This window comes from Venturia canescens, chromosome 1 (genome assembly GCF_019457755.1).
Source record: "Venturia canescens isolate UGA chromosome 1, ASM1945775v1, whole genome shotgun sequence".
Taxonomy (NCBI): Eukaryota; Metazoa; Arthropoda; class Insecta; order Hymenoptera; family Ichneumonidae; genus Venturia; species Venturia canescens.
The window spans coordinates 124,431-145,777 of record NC_057421.1 but is presented as its reverse complement, the minus strand read 5'-3'; the positions used below and the strand labels follow the sequence as shown (position 1 = coordinate 145,777).

Genomic DNA, 21,347 nt, shown 5'->3' with positions numbered 1-21,347 from the left:
GAAAAAGAAGGTAAACCGGTGGTTTATGAAAGAGGAGAAGGGAATGCGAGCGTCATCGGTGCATCGTGACGCCGGTAGAAGAGCTCGCACACCAGTAGATCCTTCGAGGATGGCACTAAGGTATAGAGGCGATGAGGAATCGCGGAAGTGGGGGAGCAAGGGAGGGTGAAAATTTGTTTCGGTGTTGGTGCATGTGTACGGCAGGGAGTTCTATACGAATTTTCGCATGTACTCCCTGGCTCGGTAGGAAGCAGGAACCCCTGCGCGTTGACGGCACTGCGCGCGGCTTGGCTCAAGCGCACCTCTTGGATCGAGCCAGCGCGATTCACTCGTTCCGCCGTCTGTCCTATACCCGAGATGTGCGCGTTTGCGTATCGCCTTTACCATTTTCCCTGTATTTTCCTCGTCCTTCCATGAGTGTGCATATATATGAACGCGCGCGTGCGCCCGTTCTCGTCTCTTCGCGTACCGGAGGGAGCGAGAGAGTGAGGAGGCTCGCGATACGTCGAACGGTGGAACGCCGCGTTGGGGCGTCTCCTTGCCGCGTTAACGTCGAGGCAACGTCCGCGTTTCGTTTTCTCACACTACACCGTTAAACCGTGCCACCGCCTTTTCTCTCATATCCAAAAGTCTCCTCAAAACTCGGGTGGCTACGAAACGTCGTTGCGGTGTTGTTTCCGGCTTAGCCGAATCTCGGATCAGCATTATCCAAAAACGAAAAAATCTGAAGGAAGAAGTCCGAATTTTTGTACAGTGACGCGATTCGAGTTGTGCCGCGCAGTTGTGCACAAGATGTCTCTCAGTTGAGGCTTACTTTACGGAATAAAGTGCTGGCTATTATATATTGGCTATCGCCGACCCACATGTATACGCGACACACGTTCTGTTTCACCAGGGGGATTGAAGAGCTTTAGCGCTGATCGTCCATCAACGCCAACAAATTATCTCCCGCAGTGTCTCTATCAGTGTTTGGTGAATAAAAATTTTCGCCGAGCTTTCCTCCATTGAAAGCTTCACATCGGGCTCGAACTCTTTGAACGTGATATCTCTCGATATTTTCCTTCTTCTGGTCTTTCTCCCGGTTAAGCGAACCATCCTCCTTTTTAACTTCTCTCTCTCTCTCTCTCTCCCTCTCTCTCTCTCTCTCTCTCTCTCTCCCTCGACTTGTATTTGTCTATTTCTTTCTTCTCCATTTCGAAAAAAGCGGATCGTAATTTTTGTTCTGGAATTCCGTAAAAATTTTGCCGCCCAACGGAACAAGAGTTTTTCAACCGAGAAAAGTGTAAATGAGTTTTTTTTTCTTTTTGTTTATTTTGCGGTCTGTCCATTTCTAATTTTGAAGCCTTAATTTTGAGATCTCTCCCATAGTGGGCTCACAATCCCCTACCCCTCTCGTTGTCAACGATGTTACGATGTCGCGGCGCGTAACCGAATACTGCAAAGAGTTCACTGACAGGCTAACCACGAAACAGTGGCATTCACCCTTGATCGTAAATGTGGAAACTCGCTCGCCTCGATGGGAAATGCTGCTCATCCAGGCTTTGGAACAGTGTTTCAATAATAATATAATTAAAAGCAACATCAACAACAACAATTCAAAAAGTATTAATAGTCGAAACGCGAAAAACAAGGATTTAAAAAAGAGTTTGAAAATCAAAGAGAATAATATAAATAATAAGAGTGAGATCGATACTGGGATTCGTACAAAATATCCCTATTTTCCAACGGTAACTAGTGTCGCGTCTGACTGCAGCGCGACTCGTACTACTTGGCCGAGGTGCTCTACTGGCGCAACCCCTGACGATCAAATTCCTTTGCTCCCGTCCACCGATCCTCATTCTCTACCCGTTATTCACCATCCTTCCTCGTTACATTCTTGCCATTATCGTTTAACGGATATTAACCTATATACTTCCATTGTAACGGCCATCCTCACTGCCTCTTGGAATTCATTTCTCGTATCTCGTGGGGTCAAGCCCAGATTCGAGCTCGCCAAAAATTGTCGCGCGAAAACAGATATGCCCGGGCCCATTTGTACCGAGAGCTTCTTGCATCGTCTTTTGGGTGAGTCAATATTTTTTCATTTCGCTCCTCTCTTTTTAAACTCCGCACCACACCGATCTATTCCTTCCTTCTTTTTTCCTTCGATATTTTTTGTTTTTTCAACTGCCAGATTTTTTAAGGGTCTTGAACGAGGATGTTGCGCGAGCTAACCGATATCAATTTCAATCACCAACGCGTATACAGGAATTTCGAGCGCCATTTTGTTGACTGTAGCGTTGAAAATATGAAAATGGATAACAATGCTTTTACCTATTTAATTTTTTTTTTTCCATTATTCCACCGTTTGCGAGCGGGGTCGTTCCGGGAAAGCAGGTGAATCTGCGATTCGATCTCGCGAAGTACCAATTGGCGCGTCCATTGCCTTTTTTCCATCACAAGTTTTCTCGTATCGTTTGCGTTTTTATTTTCGAGTCGACAATCGTTTCTTCACTCGGGTGAGGGGAAGGCACATCGTGTCCGATTATGCGAATTTTTTTTTATCCCTTCATTCTATATATATATATATATATATATATATATATAGAGATATATTCATGACATATTCTTGGAGCGAATGTCGTAAAGGAATATTATTTTTGGCTCTGTCGCAGTGAGTTTTTCCAAAAGGCAGTTTCCGGTCGTGCGATTTTCGAAATAAATTCTTTCATCGAGAATGTCGTTCGTAACTTTCGAATCTAGAACTATCCTCATTTAATTTGTGTCCAGTCAAAATTAGTGTCCCGATATTGGTGTTGAAATGTCTAATTTGAAGAAAGAGAGTGACATTTACAATGCCTAAAATGCATTGAAAGCGATGAGCAACGATGCAGCGAGTACAGATCATATCATTAACTTTCCAAGCGAGGGTGCGTGCGTTCGTGCTCATGCCCCTTGTCCCCCACACCACTATGCGTTTATAGGCACGACGTGTTTGACCAACATGTATGAATCGTCTCTGATACTGCATATTGACTGCGGACTGCGGCCTGCGGGTCACCTCGCTCCGTGGTCCTTCAGGACAATTACTGCTCTTATTTTCTGGCTATACGGCTCATTTCCGGCCCATTACGGACACGAAAGAGCATTTTCGCTGTAGTAAACCATGAGAGTCATTGCTATTTTTTTTCACCGTCACTGTCGCCTCAATGTGAAATCATTACGGATCCCCGAGTTATCGACTATTTTATATATATATATTAGGGGGTAGGTCATTTTAGAGTACATTTTTTTTTATCTATCGTGCCTGAAAGTCTTTAGTTAGTATCGAAAAACGAAGCCTCGCGAATGAGTACCGCTGTCCAATAATATTTAGAGGTCGCGAATCGAGATTGAATGTTTCCAATTTGACTAGCATTGAAAAAACTGTTGTCCTCATTATTTTTGGAACCGTTCTGGTAATTTTCATGTAGCAATATTTTCCCGGTAGGTTTTTGTGGGAAACTAGATACTCTTCAATAAAGTCTATTGAACCATGTCCGTAAATTCAATATTATTCTCAGTATCATTACTAAAAGTGAATTTTATATGAAAATTTCTAATTGAACGGTTGTAGCATTTGAGTAATCGAATATACAGAAAAAATTCAAATGACAATTTTGTAGATAAACAAATTTGCTACAAAAAAGTCTCATGAGCTGCGGCTGTACATTCAACCCTTTCCAATTTACAAAGAGTTAAAATAAGTTTTATGTATGTTTTTTGTCTCATTGAGACAATTTCCATTAATTTGGATATGGTCTGACAATTTTATTGAATATAATTATCTAATACATTGAAAGAAGGATTTATTTATGAAAAAGAGAATGTAATTTGCAGGTATCAATGAAAAAAAAACAATTTTACGTTCCATCGGATTTTGATTTACCACCATAAAATAACCGGAAAAACAGATTTATTTAAAAGAAGAATTCTTTGTCACATTGGTTGGATGAATCTTCTCATGATTTTTATCAGCCGTGAAAGATTTTCTCACTGTTATTCATTTTTTGTCAAACAAGCAATGCACTTACAAGGAAACCTAGGTAGGTCGACCCCTCTGATTTTGATTTAATTTATATGTGATATAAGATATCAAAAACTAAGAAACATGTATTTTTTTTTTAACTGCTCATAAATGGTTTAAAGAGGTGAAAACAGTCCTCAAAAATGAGCACCGCACGGGGTGATTTCTCAGTTTCGCATAAAAGCGCTTTATGTATTCGAATGAAAGGAATGCTAAAAAATTTCCATTGATGATTCATCAAAAACACATTCCAGGCTTTTTAAGGCAGAGGGTGTTTAAAGGGTGAACAATCTCTAATTTGAAAATTTCATTTTGTACCATAAAAACTATTCTTCTCATTCTCAAAGTGTGTGAACTGTCCGTGCCCCGTGCATGTTAGCGCTAGGATTTACGCCATGCGATAGTGGCACCGGACGTGTCACATGTTGGAAGATTATTTTTCATACTTTCGAATCTCTTTCAAAAATTTCTTACAGAAACTATTCAATAAATGATACCATTTTTTGTGCAAATAAATTAGTTTTCTTGGTCATTCTATGGCGGTAAATCAAAATCCGATGGAATGTAAAATTGTTTTTTTTTCCAAAATATCCAAAATAATGGAAATTGTCTCAATGAGACAAAAAAATATACATAAAACTTATTTTAACTCTCTGTAAATTGGAAAGGGTTGAATGTACAGCCGCAGCTCATGAGACTTTTTTGTAGCAAATTTGTTTATCTACAAAATTGTTATTTGAATTTTTTCTGTATATTCAATCACTCAGATGCTACAACCGTTCAATTAGAAATTTTCATATAAAATTTACTTTTAGTAATGATGCTGGAAATAATATTGAATTTACGGACATGGTTCAATAGACTTTATTGAAGAGTATCTAGTTTCCCACAAAAACATACCGGGAAAATATTGCTACATGAAAATTACCAGAACGGTTCCAAAAATAATGAGGACAACAGTTTTTTCAATGCTAGTCAAATTGGAAACATTCAATCTCGATTCGCGACCTCTAAATATTATTGGACAACGGTACCCTTGCGCGAGGCTACATTTTTCGACACTAACTAAAGACTTTCAGGCACGTCAGATAAAAAAAAATTTTCCTAAAATGACGCACCCTCATATATATATTAGGGTGATCCTTATTTGGGATTGAAATTTTTTTTCTTCAATTCCCCCCTTGGTTCGATTCTAAATCACTAAAAAAGACACCACAACAAGCTGTGGTCAGTGGGATAATGGGAAAGGGTGCCGGCAAGCCCGGTCGTTGTTTCTACTTCAGTCAAATTTGTGTTTGCTTTATCTTTGGCTACTATTTTTTTTCTATGTATAAATCACGTCGAGCCATCCAAGTGTACTCGAAACCCTTGTCAATCGTCATTAAGAACAACCATTCAAGTATTTATTTAACATATAATCGTTGAAAATTCGAACTACAATATTTTCCCGTATGCCCAGGAATAAATCATCGGATGATTTTTTATTCTTTGCTCCTGAATTTCGATAATAGACAACTTTTCTATCGTTTTTCTATTCGTCGAGAGAATTATATTTTCTAAAATTTCTAGATCATTACTTTCTCTAATATTTTCTTCATAACCTGGAGGTAAACGGTTCTATTTGCATGCTATTACTGAATTTATATATCTGTCGTTTTCGGGATTCATTGTTTAAGAACAGCCTTTTTTGAGGGCCGATGAAACGAATTAATCTTGTTTCGTATGCTTATGTCAGTTTGTTGATATTTTGATGTGAATTCTTACATCTGAGGAGTTTTTTTATAACGCGATAGTCATGCGCTATGTTGAGAGACACGGAATAAAAGAACTGTTTTGAGAATTTGTTTGTCAAAAGAAAGTCGAACGCAACGCCGAAAGAGTTTTGATGAATAATTCGCAATAAGATGCAATTCCTGAACCATCGGATGATCTATATCAGCATTTTATATGAAAGTTATTAAAGAATAATGATTAAGAAGATTAATATTTGAGGATAGAATTTGTAGTAAGGTGGCTTGGGCTATGCCGAGAAAACTTTAAAGATATTAGGAAGAATATCGTGTTAGCTGGACGCTGTGGCACGAGACATGATATTCGGAACGGCGTCGGCTTTCCCAGCGAAGTGTGATAGTTGGACTCTATGCCGCAGAGACTATAATAGGAAAACACGCAGAGATTACAAAAGGAAGAAAAATTCGAATGAAATGATAAATAACCGGTCCCAGCAGAAAATCATCACACACTTTTATATAAAATGCCCTTTTTTCAATCGATTCGGACTTGCCGGCACCATTTCCCATCATCCCACTGACTCCAGCTTTTTCGTGGTGTCTTTTTTAATTATTTGGAATCGAACCAGGGGGGAAATTTGAAAAAAAATGTCAACCTCAAATAAGGACTACCCTAATATATATATACTTGTTCTCTTCAATCAACTTCCATTCTATGTTGAGCTTGTGTTTTTACTCCTTCGATCGAATGTCGCACCACATTTATCACGTTACCAGTATTTATTGTTTAATTTAAGGTAGTTCTGTACTTTTGTTGAAATCTTACAAACCGGCTAAAATGTGGTGTAATAATAGCGTTCATGGATCGACTTTCAACATTTCAAATCGATTCACCGTTTAGTTTTCGAGATATTCGCGATTGAAAATGCGTCATTTTGTACGCGATGCCTATACTTAACACTTCACTGCATAACACTTTCTTTACATTTTCTTATTACCGGCACTAAACGGATGTTACAACTTAAAAATAAAACCAGGCGTGTACTATTGAGGGGTTAATATTTAAAAAAAAATGGGAATTTTTGACTATCTATAGTTTCGGAAATATCGACTGATGAACTGTGTTAATTTTACGTGACGCGGAACGGGCGCATGACCTGATGTGATGACGTAACAACAGTGTACGGTGCGGCGAACTGATAGGCGCAATACAAAACAATATGAAAGCTTTTTTCTCAAATGTTCGACAATCATTCTCGATTGAATTATCATTTAAACACTTTTTAACTTCTTTCATGATGAATACATAAGATTTCGGGAAACGTTGACATTTTGACGCTCGACGCTATAGTAGTAATACTGGAGAATGGCGTTGTTGTCACGATTACAGCGCCACTTTCTAAATGTGTAGAGGACCTGTTTGTGCATGAGGCGTGATTGTATAGGGCAGACAGAGTGTTTGATAAAACCGTGTAGTCAGCAGCACCGTATAAGCATTGCATTTTATTGTTCGCCGCGGCCTAAACTTTTAGTTTGTACGTGTACATACAGAACTACCTTAATCGGTCAAAATCGTGTCCTGATGCGCTTGCATTTTTAGCCAATTTTTCCGGCCCTCGCGGTATGACTTGTCTATTTTTTTCTTTTTTACTTCGATGCTGGAAATGTTTTTACAACTTTCGTATTGTAGTATACTATAGGATCGCGAGTATAGGCTTCGCGTGGATACCTCGCTTACCAATTTTGCTTATAACCATTGACACGCGCCTAGCATATACGGAATATCATATATTTATCCGTAATAACTACCCACCTAGTCATAAAAAAATTTGACCTAAGTAGTACTTAATTTGGCAACGTCGCTTTCGGTTGATATGTGTGCGCATGTATAATGTATATGCGTGTTCAAAGCATTTCATATGCCGTTGACTGCTCATCAGCTGTGTCAGTGAATTTTCGTTTTTCAATTGCGAATACGTTATGCCAAAAAAGATTTCAAGTGTATATGTATCTCAATTACTTGAAAAGTAATTGAGACTATGTTAATATGACGAATATTATTTGAGTTAAAAAATATTCTACGTATGTATAAAATAATACGTATGAAAAATATAAAATTGTTTTTGAATATGTAATTTATTTAAATTATTCTATTGATATTAAATATAATATGTCAAGTAAACAAAAAACACAAAATTATAAAAATATGTAGCAGTCAGCCGGCACGAACTTTTACATATACGTTGAAATTTCAAAATGCACGCTCATAACCTCGAATATCCGACGTTGCAGCACTTCGAGCAAAGGTCCAAAAATTTGTTATGAGTACTTTTTATTACTCTTATTATTTCTATTAAAAGTCACCTTTCAATAATTTTAAGCCAGATAAGTGATTCCAAGTATTTAATCTCTCTGCTGTTTAAATTTCGTCTTGATCTATCCATCAATTTACGGAGATATGAGGAATAATGTAGCGCTAACTTCGTGATTTCTCATAAGGGGCAATGTTGAATTGGCTTTCAAAGAGATAAAAAAAAAATAATAAAAATCTCGCGTAAAAACCCACCTCGGACCTTACAAATTTGTATGAGTTTCTTTTATATTATAATCGAACATTATCCCAAGTTTGATATTTGTCTATCCATCAATTCTATTTCCTGCGTTACTTCTTCAACACGTGAGTGCGTATACGGAAATAAAGCTTATTCTGAAAACTGTTAAGGGTTACATTCGAATTTTGACCAGCGTGTCGGGTCGAATTGGCTGGCGAAAAGAAAAAAGCTGTAAAGGTCACTAAATTTTATTTATCAGATGTTTCCTGTATTTTCTGCGAGGTACTCTATTTGAAATTGATTGAAAACCGGATCCATTTGCACGTCATGTCAAAAGTAAAAAATAAATGGGTGTCACGTCGAAATAACTCAAAGACGAAATAACCAGACAAAAAATAACATTCGTTAAAATAACATGAAGATAAAATAAGAAATAATACAAATAATGAAAAAACTTAACGTTCAAAAAAACAAGTTCAGAGCACACTAAACGAAAGTGCTCTGGACCTACCCAACAATTACGCACACACATCGAAAGTGTTATGAACCCACCCAACGATTTCGCACACACATCATAAGTGTTTCGAATCCGCACATAACGATCCCGCATACACATTGAAAGATGTTCCGGACACACACGCGCGATGTCTGTGCGAAATCATTAGGTCAGTTTAGAACACTTTCGATGTGTGTACGGTCATCATTATTAAGTTATTTTGTCATATGTTATTATGTCTTTGTGGTATTTCGTCATGTGTTATCTAGTCTTCGTGTTATTTTGACATGTAACTGAAAAATAGGCTCTCACCTTGTGCACAGTTATTGATGATGATGATAATGACGCTGAAGTTTGCAACGTTGGAGTCCAACGAAATGATGTAAAAAAGCTCTCCAATAATTCCAGTAATTCTCCAATTTTGTTTCATACCGGATTTGCAATTCGTAGTTGTTCAACTTACACCAATGATTTCGTGAAATAAAAAATTGGTGAATTACAAATGATTTTTTCGTTAATTCCGTTGGACTCCAACGTTGCAAACTTCAACGTCGTTGATGATATTGGTTATCAATGCGATTAGTATAAAATTCAAATGAATTAAACAAACATCTCAGTTACTTAAACTTTAAAGATTCACAGAATATAGAGAAATACTCAAATATTTCATTTCTTAGTGTCTATGTTTTTCGATTAGTTATCTCCAATTTGTTATTTAATGACACATTAATACTAAGAAAAATGTTAAAGAAAACATATCCTGAGTTTGAAAATTTTTTTATTTTAAATTATTTTATCTTTAATTTTTGGTAAGTCTACTTTACCCCAAAATTTACAATTTTCGAAAAATCCACTTTACCCCATTCCTATATATCCTTCGATAACTCGATAAAAAATTTTTGTTTCACAAAGGTTTTTAATGGGTTGCTCATGAAGGGCACCTATTGTGGAGAATGATCATGTCGAAGTTGGTACGGTTATAAATACCTGCAACACAGCACGAATGCTGTAAAAAAACTAGAGACAAGTACATTTATGCCCTCTGGGAAGTCATCTGTAAAATCATGGAAATCAATGGTCGTAAGACTTTAAATCCAAGAAACAAAACGTTGTTAAATAAATGCAGAAGTTGCCGAGCACATCGCACTACGAACAAAAGAATTACAAAAGAAGAAAAATAGGACACAACAAATTACAACCACAAAGAATACAAAGACAAAACATTACAAAAACAAATTGCGACTAAAATAAATTAAGATCATAAAAATTTTAAATAAATTACCCACGGAAAAAAATTATATACCAAAAAATTGAAACAAAAAAAATTTGGCCGTTGTACTTGGCGTTTTTTTTCTAGCTAATATTATCTAATTTACCTGTATCTTATACTCACAAATTCGAAAGTCGAGTAAAACGCCAAGTACAACGGCCAAATTTTTTTTGTTTCAATTTTTTGGTATATAATTTTTTTCCGTGGGTAATTTATTTAAAATTTTTATGATCTTAATTTATTTTAGTCGCAATTTGTTTTTGTAATGTTTTGTCTTTGTATTCTTTGTGGTTGTAATTTGTTGTGTCCTATTTTTCTTCTTTTGTAATTCTTTTGTTCGTAGTGCGATGTGCTCGGCAACTTCTGCATTTATTTAACAACGTTTTGTTTCTTGGATTTAAAGTCTTACGACCATTGATTTCCATGATTTTACAGATGACTTCCCAGAGGGCATAAATGTACTTGTCTCTAGTTTTTTTACAGCATTCGTGCTGTGTTGCAGGTTTATTTGACGACTTTTTGTGTACTCGAAATCTGAAATTTTATGGGATACATTGAAAAATTGAAATAATGATCATAAAATTGAAACATCTGATCACCCAATAAAGCAGTTTATATATTCACCTACACCCATCTCTCTCTATATATTTATTTTGACATGCTGAAGCCGAATTCCAAAATACCGTGAAAATAGGTGAAAATTGCGAAAAATGGTCGTTGAGCAAAATTTTGTTGACCTAAATCTAGAATGTTTCTCGTGTTTTTCGAAAGTTCTGATAAACAAGGTTTCAGACAATATTTCGGATTTTTCGATTCTCACAAGTGACCCATGAATCTCATTGTCAGTATCCACTTATATATTTGAAGCCCCTGGCTCAAGGAATGTCTTGGTATGAATCAGTTGAGATTTCACACAATCTGGACAAGCGATGAGAATTTTTATTATGAGGTCCAAAAGCTTGGAATATTTCCATGAGGCACCCGAGACTTTGTAAAACCATGTTGACCAATTGATTTTGTTCTTCCGAACAGATGTACCAATATTGCGATCGTAGAAAATCACTCCGTATCGGTTTGAAGTTAAAAGTATTATTAGGAAATTGTGCACCCTTTCCACGGCAAAATCTATCGACGTCAAAAAATCGAATTGAAACTTGAATATTACTTCAGAAATCAATTGACTGTAGAATTTTAATTAAAATTGAACATGACGCTAAACGAGTTTATCAGTTGTGCAGTTTATATTCTGTTTTAGGATGTTTTATCAAAAGGTAATGATTAAAAATGATGAATACAACGTTTTTATCACTCCTTCTTTCGGATCAACAATATGTTTGCCGGTTCGTTTGCCTGTTTTGCTTTTGAACCAGGCAAATTTCCGGGTCCCTTCCTATTATTGTACCGCGAAACAAGACTCTGCAAGACCGGAAACGAAAAAAAAAACACGCATTAATTTTGCTATGGCTGAATTTTCAAAAACCCAAGATTTCGCGGTGTCGAGGACGAAATGAACGGTGGTGTGAAAATAATATGTCAACTCGAGGAAAATACAAGAAATAATTCCCTGTCCGTCGAGTAAAGCTCGAATGACCGAGGAATGACCTTCCACAAGAAAAACGAGTATAAAGTGTACGTAACAAGTTCTAATACTTTGGGAATCCATGAGCTTGGTTCGTTACGACAAAGTCTCCAAAACTTCTGTGTGAAATGAAAAATACCACCAAGCGGAACCATCTGACATTGCTCTGACTCGATAGCATACCATGAATAAATGACGAATGAGAAATAGTGAAGCTGCGACAAGCCTCTTCCACATTTATCAGCACTGGGGATCAAGGGACGCGGTAGCGGCTCGTATTGTTACAAGATTCTGCAATCGAAAACATGCAATTACTGTTTTACTTTGGAAAAACGTTTATCAGAAAATCTTTTAATCATAAATAACATTTCAAATGATTTGATTCCATCCAATAGTCGTAAGACTTTTAAAAGTTCTCTTTAAATTCAAGTCAATAATGAACATTTTTCTGCTTACTTGACAACCATAAACTACACGGCAGAACACACAGCACAGGCATTATTAACATTTTTTTATAGAAGTATCCAAAAGTCTGAGAATTTCAAAACCATTGTCACCAGCTTGTACGTATGCAATTACAATCGCAAGATCTCTATCATCATTTTCTTTTCAGACCACCAGAAATTTTCTCAATGCGTCGAGCCCTTGACTAGAATTAAACTTTCTTAGTGTTTTTCCATACAATGGGTTTGCTTCTTCGGTAGATATTTTTGTAGTCCTTGATCTTATTCGTCACTCCTATCTTGGGTTATTTTATTTATATTTTTCAATGGAATCTATCCAATTTTTGATAAAATAGCATAATGAAAATGATAATGATCATCTACAAATCTGATAATATTCAATTTTGGAGAGCTGATGAAAATTGTCGCCATGACAAAGATGCAGAGGCATGGATTTATTTATTTATTTAAATCTCCTTTAAAATGTAAAAGGATATTTAAAAACCAATTTCTCGTGAATTATTGAATAAAATGTTTTCCATATGATATAACAAATGAAACGAAAATGGAATGTGTAGGGAATTGAAATCTGAGTATATAATCAAACAAATATCGTAGACGAATATAAATTCTTCATTTGTTATTAAATAAAATGTTTTCCATGAGAATTGAATAAAGAATCAAAAATGTAATGTGTTAAATTGAATTATTGTAAAAATAGATATATTCAACAAATATACCCATCTATAATATTCAATTCAATTCTACACATTTCCGTTTGGATTCAATATTTATATCATACACAATACATTTTATTTGAAAATTTATTCCGAACTAGGGTGCATTCCGTGCGATTAAGCGTGTGAATAGTTTTCTTGTAGCGCTGCAGCGCTACTTTTATTGCAACAGCGTCTTCAAGCCCACCAATCTTGAAGCAGTTCAATAAGAATAAACAGGAGTACAGGGGGATGGCTCCATAGTTTTCGATGTCCAGGTATATTTCTCAAGAGTTTTTGATGTCTAGGTATATTTCTCTACGGCTTTCGATGGCGAGGTCAACGGCTCCATAGTTTTCGATATTTAGGTCGCTGTAGTTTATGGGGTCGAGAACAATCTCTCAATGATTACCATGTTAACACTGTTATTGTCATTGTTTTTCGATGTTTGAGAGGACGTTTCCATGTTTCATTATCTTTTTCATCTCGTATCATGTTTCATTAGGTTCCAGTATCTAGATTGACAGTTTCATGTTTATCAGTGTCCGGTGATATTTATTCACGATATTCTGGGTTCTTGAAATCTCCCCTGTTATTGAAGACCATGGAGTCTTCGATCAGGATATCGATAACCATGATGAAATATATCCAGACATCGCAAACCATTGAGTCATCGACCTCGACATCGAAAGCTACGGGGAAAATACCTAGACATCAAAAACTGTGGAGCCGTCGACCTGGACATCGAAAACTATAGAGCTATCGACCCAAACTTTGAAAACCATGGATCCATCAACCTAGACATCGCAAACCGTAGAGAAACATAGCTAGACATGGAAAATTATGGAACTGTCGACCGGGATAGCGAAAACTATGGAGAACTATACCTGGACATGAAAAACCATGGAGAAATATGCCTAGGCATCGAAAAACATGGAGAAGTATACCTAGACATTAAAAACTATAGCGCCGACGACCTGGATAACGGAAACAGTGGAAAAAAATATACCTAGACATTGAAAACCATGAAGAAATATATCTGGACATCGAAAACTATGGAGGCGCCGACTTAAATGTCGAAAACCTTGCAGTCGTCGACCTAGATATCGAAAACTATGGAGCCGTCGATCTGGACATCAAAAACCATGGAACCGTCGACCTAGACATAAAAAACCATGGAGCCTTCGACCTAGACATCGAAAACCATAGAGCTGTCGACCTAGACATCAAAAGCCGTTAAGAAATATACCTAGGGTCGACATCTATGAAGCCGTCGATGTGAATGGCAACGACTATCATGAATCATACCTAGACATCGAAAACCATGAAGAAATATACCTAGACATCGAAAACTATGGAGAAATATACGTAGACATCGAAGACTATGGACAAATATACCTGGACATCGAAAACCATGAGGAAATATACCTAGACATCGGAAACTACGGACCCATCGACCTAGACATCGAAATTCTTGGAGCCGTCGACCTAGACATTGAGAATCGTGGAGAAATATACTTAGACATCGAAAACCATGGAGAAATATACCTAGACTTCGAAAATCTGGGAGAAATCTATCTAGACATCGAAAACCATGGAGCTGTCGACCTAGACTTCGAAAACCTGGGAGAAATCTATCTAGACATCGAAAACCATGGAGCCGTCGACCTAGAAATCGAAAACTATCAAGCCACCTACGAGAGATGGATTTTGCTTGTGCCCTTGGTGAAAAGGGGTCGAGATCGTTTCTCTACTGCGTATGCACCGACACATCATTCTAACCTCGTACGATGACGCGCGTAATTATTTTTTTCCTGCAAGTTTTGCTCATACAAAAAATAAAAAATGTACGAATGTACATTTGGCGCATTCTTCACTTAAATTCACTCCAATGCTTATCATCAACGATAAGCACGAGTAAAAAAAAGCCCAATCCAACGATTTACTCGATAGCATCATACCTACTAAAAGAACATTAAACGATAGCATCACACCGACTAAAAGAACATTAAAAAAAAGATTCGGCCACAATACGTGACTCAGATTTCTTGGTAAAACGAACATGTGGTATCCTTTAATCTCTGAATGATTCGATAACATTTCGTGAAATTGACAGCTTAAATTTTGAATACAACGGGGAACTGTCACTTTCCAAATTTTTGAAGCATGAACAGATTCATGGAAATATATAGGTATACAATTTGTATTATGACACCAGAAAAAAATATATAGATATATAAAATGTATTATGGCACCAGATTTGTCACTAAAGAAAAAACAAATAAACATCAAAAATGTGTGCGAAAAAATGCAACATTTTTTGATGAAATTAAAAAATAAATAATTAATATCTTTTCAATGCGTTAAGCTACAGAGTTCGTAGAGGTCGCGATCGAAAGATAAAAAAAAATAAAAAATACGTCATCTTGCAGGATTCTTTGGAATACTGTAATTATTCAGTTATTAAAGAAATAAATTTTGAGTGTTATCGAAAACAGCTGAAAAACACTCTCGCTCCGGTAAAGACTCTCTGGAAGCGACTCGTCATACATAAATGTACTTGTCTCAGAGTCGCTACCGCGACTCTAGATATAAAATCAGTCAAAGTTCAGTAAGAGCGTGTGTGTCGTTAATTTTATTATTGATGGCATAACACCCGTTGACATAATATGTGTCAACCGACATATTAGATCTTGGAAGATAAGTTAAGTTGGAACTTAACTGCTCGCGATGTCCAATTTGCCCCACTTTCTTCTATTGGTTGTATCAATGTGCATGATTTGCTCAAAAGTGAAAGAAACGCGTGGAAATGAGGCAAATTTCAAGATGAGATCGAATTATTGGTTCTAGTTTTTGAGGACCGTTTGCGTATAATTTTTCAAATAAATTTTAGGCCGAAGAAAGATGATATATGAGTGCACCAAAGATCTCCGTTGCTCGGATATGATCCATCTCCGATCTCCGATCTCGATATAAACCATAAGCGGATGAAACAACTCCGTTTCCCACGGCAGAGGAGTGTCTCTTACATAATTTCATTTGCGCGCATCATTCTCCGCGATGAATTCTTATTTTCGCGTTTATAATAACAGGATCAACGATTAATCACCCTTTGAGACAAAAGCAAATTTATACAAAAAATTGCGTACGCGCGAAAGGTTTTCTGTAGCGTGATTGAAAAAATTGCAAGCAGAGCCTGCGTGGCGTTGAAATAATGTAAATATATAATTGCGGAGTGGATCGCAATGCCAGTAGTGAAAGCTCTCAATGAGAGTTATCTGCGAATACACAACTTTTTTAGTGAGAAGATGTAGAATATATTTAATGGAATGATTGTCCACAGGTAAGATGTGAGTGTAAAGACGGGGGGGGGGGGGGGGGATGCATAACCGACACCAATTGTATAGAAAAAAGGCTTGCTCACGCTATACTCTCACATACGGTCACGTCCGATCGGATTGAGACTGGGCTTGCATTCGGAATCTGACAAAACTTTCTCAAACAAAGTTTGCTGCTAATATTTTTGAATCGGTCAATCGGCCGATGAGACCAGCTAAAAACCGAGTGTGTTGCGTCATATGCTACCGCGATGGAGAGCGGTACAAATTATGCCGAGTTTTGCTTTAAAGAACTTTGTACGAGCCTTCACGCGCATGGAAAACAAAATAAACGTTTTCCCTCGTTACGTGTGCAGAAGATTGCGCTTATACCGTGCGGCTATTATTAACGTTCATACACACTACTCGTGACTTTTCCGCATGCTCTCGTAGTTCCGCATTCATATAAATAATAAATACCTGCTGGATTTTTTGCAGATTCGTTATGACGAGAACAACTCTCGATCAGAAGACGGGAATCTTAGACAGTAATGTATATGATATTCCATGTGAAGCCGGTGGATTTTTCCCCGACCTGTGCCAATTTAGTTAATTTATTTTTTTTTATATGATTATATTGAGTCTCAAAGATACCCTAAATTTTTTTTAGATTTTTTTGGACAGCTGTGATGGATAAAAAAAATCTTTAACGATGGATAGAAAAACTTCCTTTTTTGAAAATCCGAAAAAATTTCAAAAAATCCGAGATTATATGCAAAACATTTTGAGCTATCGGCCGTAGTGAAAATAAGAATAAGAATAAGTGTGCGTGCGTGTGCGTGCGTGCGTGTGCGTGCGTGCGTGTGTGTGTGTGTGTGTGTGTGTGTGTACGCGCGCGCACGCGCGTGTGTGTTTATCGGCTATTATACTTAAAAAAAAAATTGGAAACAATCGAAAACCACTCATTTCGTACCGATAGTTAAATTTCTTGGTACCCAAAACTAATTTCTTCAAAAATTCACGAATAATTGAATTAAAATTATGGATCTTGATCAGCTAGTAGTACTCACGAATTCCAAATATATTGTCATGCATCAATGAATATTGTTAAGATCGAAATCATGTAATAAAAAATTAACCAAATTGGCGGGGGTCGGGGGAAAAAGTTCGGCGGTTTCACATGGAATACCTCATATACAACTTTTTCATTCTTTTCTCTCTCCCTCTCCCTCTCTTCCTCTCTCTCTCTCTCTCTCTCTCTCTCTCATGCGTTCATCATTCCGAGATCCGTCGAACTATGTCCTTATGGGAGTTTTCTCTCCGTTCTAACTACATGACGCTTGCTGAATTTTCGGACTTGCCGAATCGTAGTTTTTCAACCTGCACCGATACTTCGTGAAATAAAAAATTGGCGAATTACAAATGTTTTTTCACAACACCTGCGTTGAAAGTTCAACTTTCCGAAATCGGAAGGTTGAATTTTTGGTGTATGTGTGGTGAAAAAAAGTCGGGGAGCATGGGGCAAAGTGGTCACCCACTTTTTTGGGGCATTTTTTAATTCTAGGTCAAAGTGACTACTCACGGAATTACGATTTCTGGGGCACAGGATCAGTGAGAATTCAGTTTTCTGAGAAATTGATAGATATTTGAGGCAGAGGGTGAGAATCATTTTGCGAATTACTGATAAATGTCTATTTTATTTTGATTGACAAAAATCGCACTTATAATGGACTTCATCTTCATCAACACGTGCACACAAGGTGTGCGCCCATTTTAGGCATGTTTCGCAGCGAATCCAGTCTTCGGAGGAATGCGAATAAAGTTGATCTCAGAAAATACAAGCAACGTCCGCCGCAGACAAGAATTTTTATTTTTTGATGATCTCTTTTTTCTTACTCACTAGATTTGCGCGATACGACGGACTCGTGATAATGGCGGTTTTCCCACGATTTGCCCCTAATAAGAACGGGGTTTTGCCACAGGTAATGGCAAAATTTATCCAAGTATTCCGACTATTTTTTTTTCATCCCATCGCAGGAGGATCCCTACTATGCCTCGATTCTTTTCGGTTTATCGCAGCCTTCAATGTTTCATGCTGGAACAGTCAATTATAACGTGTATTTAACGAGATGTGACAATTATCGATTTTCACCGCATTTGAGGGAGTGGCCACTTTGCCTCAAAATTTTTTTTTTCAAAATTCGAGAAATAAGGAGTTGGAATCATTTTTGGGACATAAAAATAAGTAAATGACCATGTGCTAACCGACATCGTGCTTATCACCCGAGCCGAAAGCGAGGGTGACAATTTTGCCCACGGTTTGTCTACTTTCCCTCCCTAGGTGTATAATATACTATTTTCGTTCATTTCCTTGGACTGCAACGTTGCAAACTTCAGCGTCGTTTGATTATTCCAATACGAGTAAAAATTTTCACGTATACGTATACTTATCGAACTCGAAATATGAGGATTACATATTTCCAAATTTTCCAAGTTTTTCTTGTAAATATTGTAGCAGCATTATTTGATAAATACTCGTTCTGAATTCACTCGTGAAGGCTAGCACCCGAGGAGATTTCCGTATCTCTTCGCGGCAAAATGTGCAAGACTATTGGAGCTTCTACATTTTGTGTGTATACTCAGCGAAGTATTCTCAATTATGTGTTGCAAAAAGTCTTGCTCTTCTTTCATGCGGAAAAAATTTAGGAATCCTACTGAGAGGACGCAAACATTTTTCCTGTATATATATATATTCTTATTCTTTTCTTTGTCTTCGCGGCTAGATCTATATATACTACTACATTAGGATAATGCAAAAAATCGATACATTATTATTTTTTATTTTCCGGGACTGGAACGTTGATGGATCGCGTATATATGAAAACTTTCACCAACGGGAAGCCTAATGGTTCTTTCTTCTTTGCCATATATTATATTGGAATAAACTATCAAGATTCTTTAGAAAATTCGTCATCTCGGATATGTAGGTACAATTATTTGAAAGTATCTGAATTTCATATCCAAGTATATCCAAATCTATACGAAACGGTTTTAAGTCCTTAGATTTCTAAACTCAATGCTTTTTTCATGTTTGTCAAAGGGATATTTTCATTGAATGAACTTTTATTTCATCAAATATTCGCTTATTATTTTTTCTTTCTTCCGACAAATATCAATACTTCACACTCTGTTCAAAATCGCAGCGATGTAAATGACCTTTCTAATGACAAATCATTTTTTTCGAAAACTAGTTTTTTACCTTTTTTTTCATGTAATGCCGAAAATAACACGAATATATCTTGGGCAACTTGAAAATTTCTCTCCTTTGGCGAGGCTTTTCTTTAACGATGCATCAACGCTTGTCATATATCAACGCTGAACGAAGACCAAAAAATATCAATTTTTGCAACCACCTTAATATGTAAGGGAGAGTGGAGCAGAGCGTAACAGCCGGGCAGGGTAACACATTTCCAAGAAAGTGGACATTTTTTTTACGATGAAAAGTTTGAGAATACGATCAATCGGAGTGAGTGATGATATGTACGGGGGAAAAAGGGAAAAAATATCATCTTTTTTTTCGATAAAAACTGAGAAAAATTTAACGATTACACACGCATATTAGATACTTAAAGAAAATATACTACCTATATAGGGGAGAGTAGGGCAAAGTGGAACAGTCCTCCGCAAGAGGACTGTTCCACTAGAACATTTTTTCTCCATTGAAAATCTGCAAAATTTCGTTATTCGGCTGAAAACATGCTTCAAAAACTCAAAATTGGAAGGAATAAATTTTTTTTTTTGAAAATTGAATTTTTTTTTTCGATCAATAAATTAAATTATCAGCTCAAGATAAGTCGTGAAATAGTTATTATCATTGAAAATATGGATATATCCAACACATGCGATATTTATACAATTTAATCTCATTTATACGATACCTTCATGTTACTCTTCTTTTTTAAGGATACACACTTGGAGGGTGAGAAAAATCACAACTCTTGTGCTTTTTTTTTGTAACACCATGGAAAATAGATATAATGTGTATTCAATAAAACAATAGCAGTTCCTCCTCCTAGCGATATGGCGAACTCGTTAGAATTTCAGTATTTCCCCGCCGAAGTCCCTTCCAAGGCACAACATTGTCAACGGTTGGGATAGGAAAATGACTTTTAGTGGCACTGAATATGCTGTTCTAGTTTTCGAATGAGCTGATCCCATTTCGATCTCCATCGAAGAATTCAATCGTGGATTCTGACTCAAATTTTAATCTGAATTATTTTTGTCACAACATTTTTTTTCACATTTCAGACAAAAATGAGTGTGATGAGAACAGTGCCGTTGTTCTTTTCCATTGATAAAGTTTGTTTCATAAATTTCAACCAAGTTTTGTTGAAATAGGGCGTCAAGAAACGAAGAACTTTTAGCAAAATTCAAAATGAATCCAAAGATGAGGCAAAGTAGATACAAAAAAACGTCCACATTATCGTTTTAATATTTTCAACGAAGTTCCGTTGAAATAGAACGTCAAGAAACGAAAAACTTTTAACAATATTCATACAAACGATATTATTTTAAGCATCCTCGGATGCCGATCGTAAATCGTTTATTTTGTAGTGCTTCTGCAATCCAAAGGGATTGCAACAACGATCTCGCCAGATCGGAACTGTCCCACCGATAGTTCCCCTCTCATCAATGGCTTATGACTACCTTCTCTATTAAACTTTTCGAACTGCTATTCGACACTTCGCTTGTAGTCAAATAGGATCTATAATTCAAAATGGTATTGCACGTATGAAACATCACTTTTGGTTGATTGTCCAGGTCTAAAACTAAGATTTTATTGGTGATTTTTTTTTCAAAATTACGAAAAAAAATATAACCAAACGAGATCCCATAACGCAACTAGTCTTAAAAATCGTTGGATTAGTTGAAGTTTTTTTGAGAATTTTTTCAAAAAAAAAATTGAAAGTGTCTTATTGCCTGAAATTAATGGTTTTTTCCTTAAAACTGCGAAAAATTGATTAAAATCTACACCAATAATTTTTTAAAAAATATTTTCGAAAAGAACAGAAAAAAACACTCAAGTTTGAAAAAAAAATGAAATTCGGCCCATTTTTCGGAAAGTTATAGGGAAAAGAAAAAAAATCTCTATTTTTTTCCAAAAATTATAACTTATTATCCAATGGACTAAAAATTCTG

The 21,347-nt window shown here is 36.5% G+C and overlaps 1 protein-coding gene across 8 annotated transcripts in view; it reads left to right on the top strand.

The window, feature by feature from the left end:
- Positions 1-505: 505 nt before the first annotated feature.
- The window catches only part of Glut1 (Glucose transporter 1), a 123,957-nt gene continuing 103,115 nt past the window's right edge, over positions 506-21,347 (top strand). For 5 of the 8 annotated variants that reach the window (XM_043433006.1, XM_043433002.1, XM_043433001.1 and 2 more), the window contains exon 1: positions 506-2,064. The gene's annotated coding sequence lies outside the window, so the exon portion shown is untranslated. The remainder of the gene's footprint in view (positions 2,065-21,347) is intronic. The other 3 variants (XM_043432998.1, XM_043433005.1, XM_043433007.1) reach the window with 3 other exon arrangements.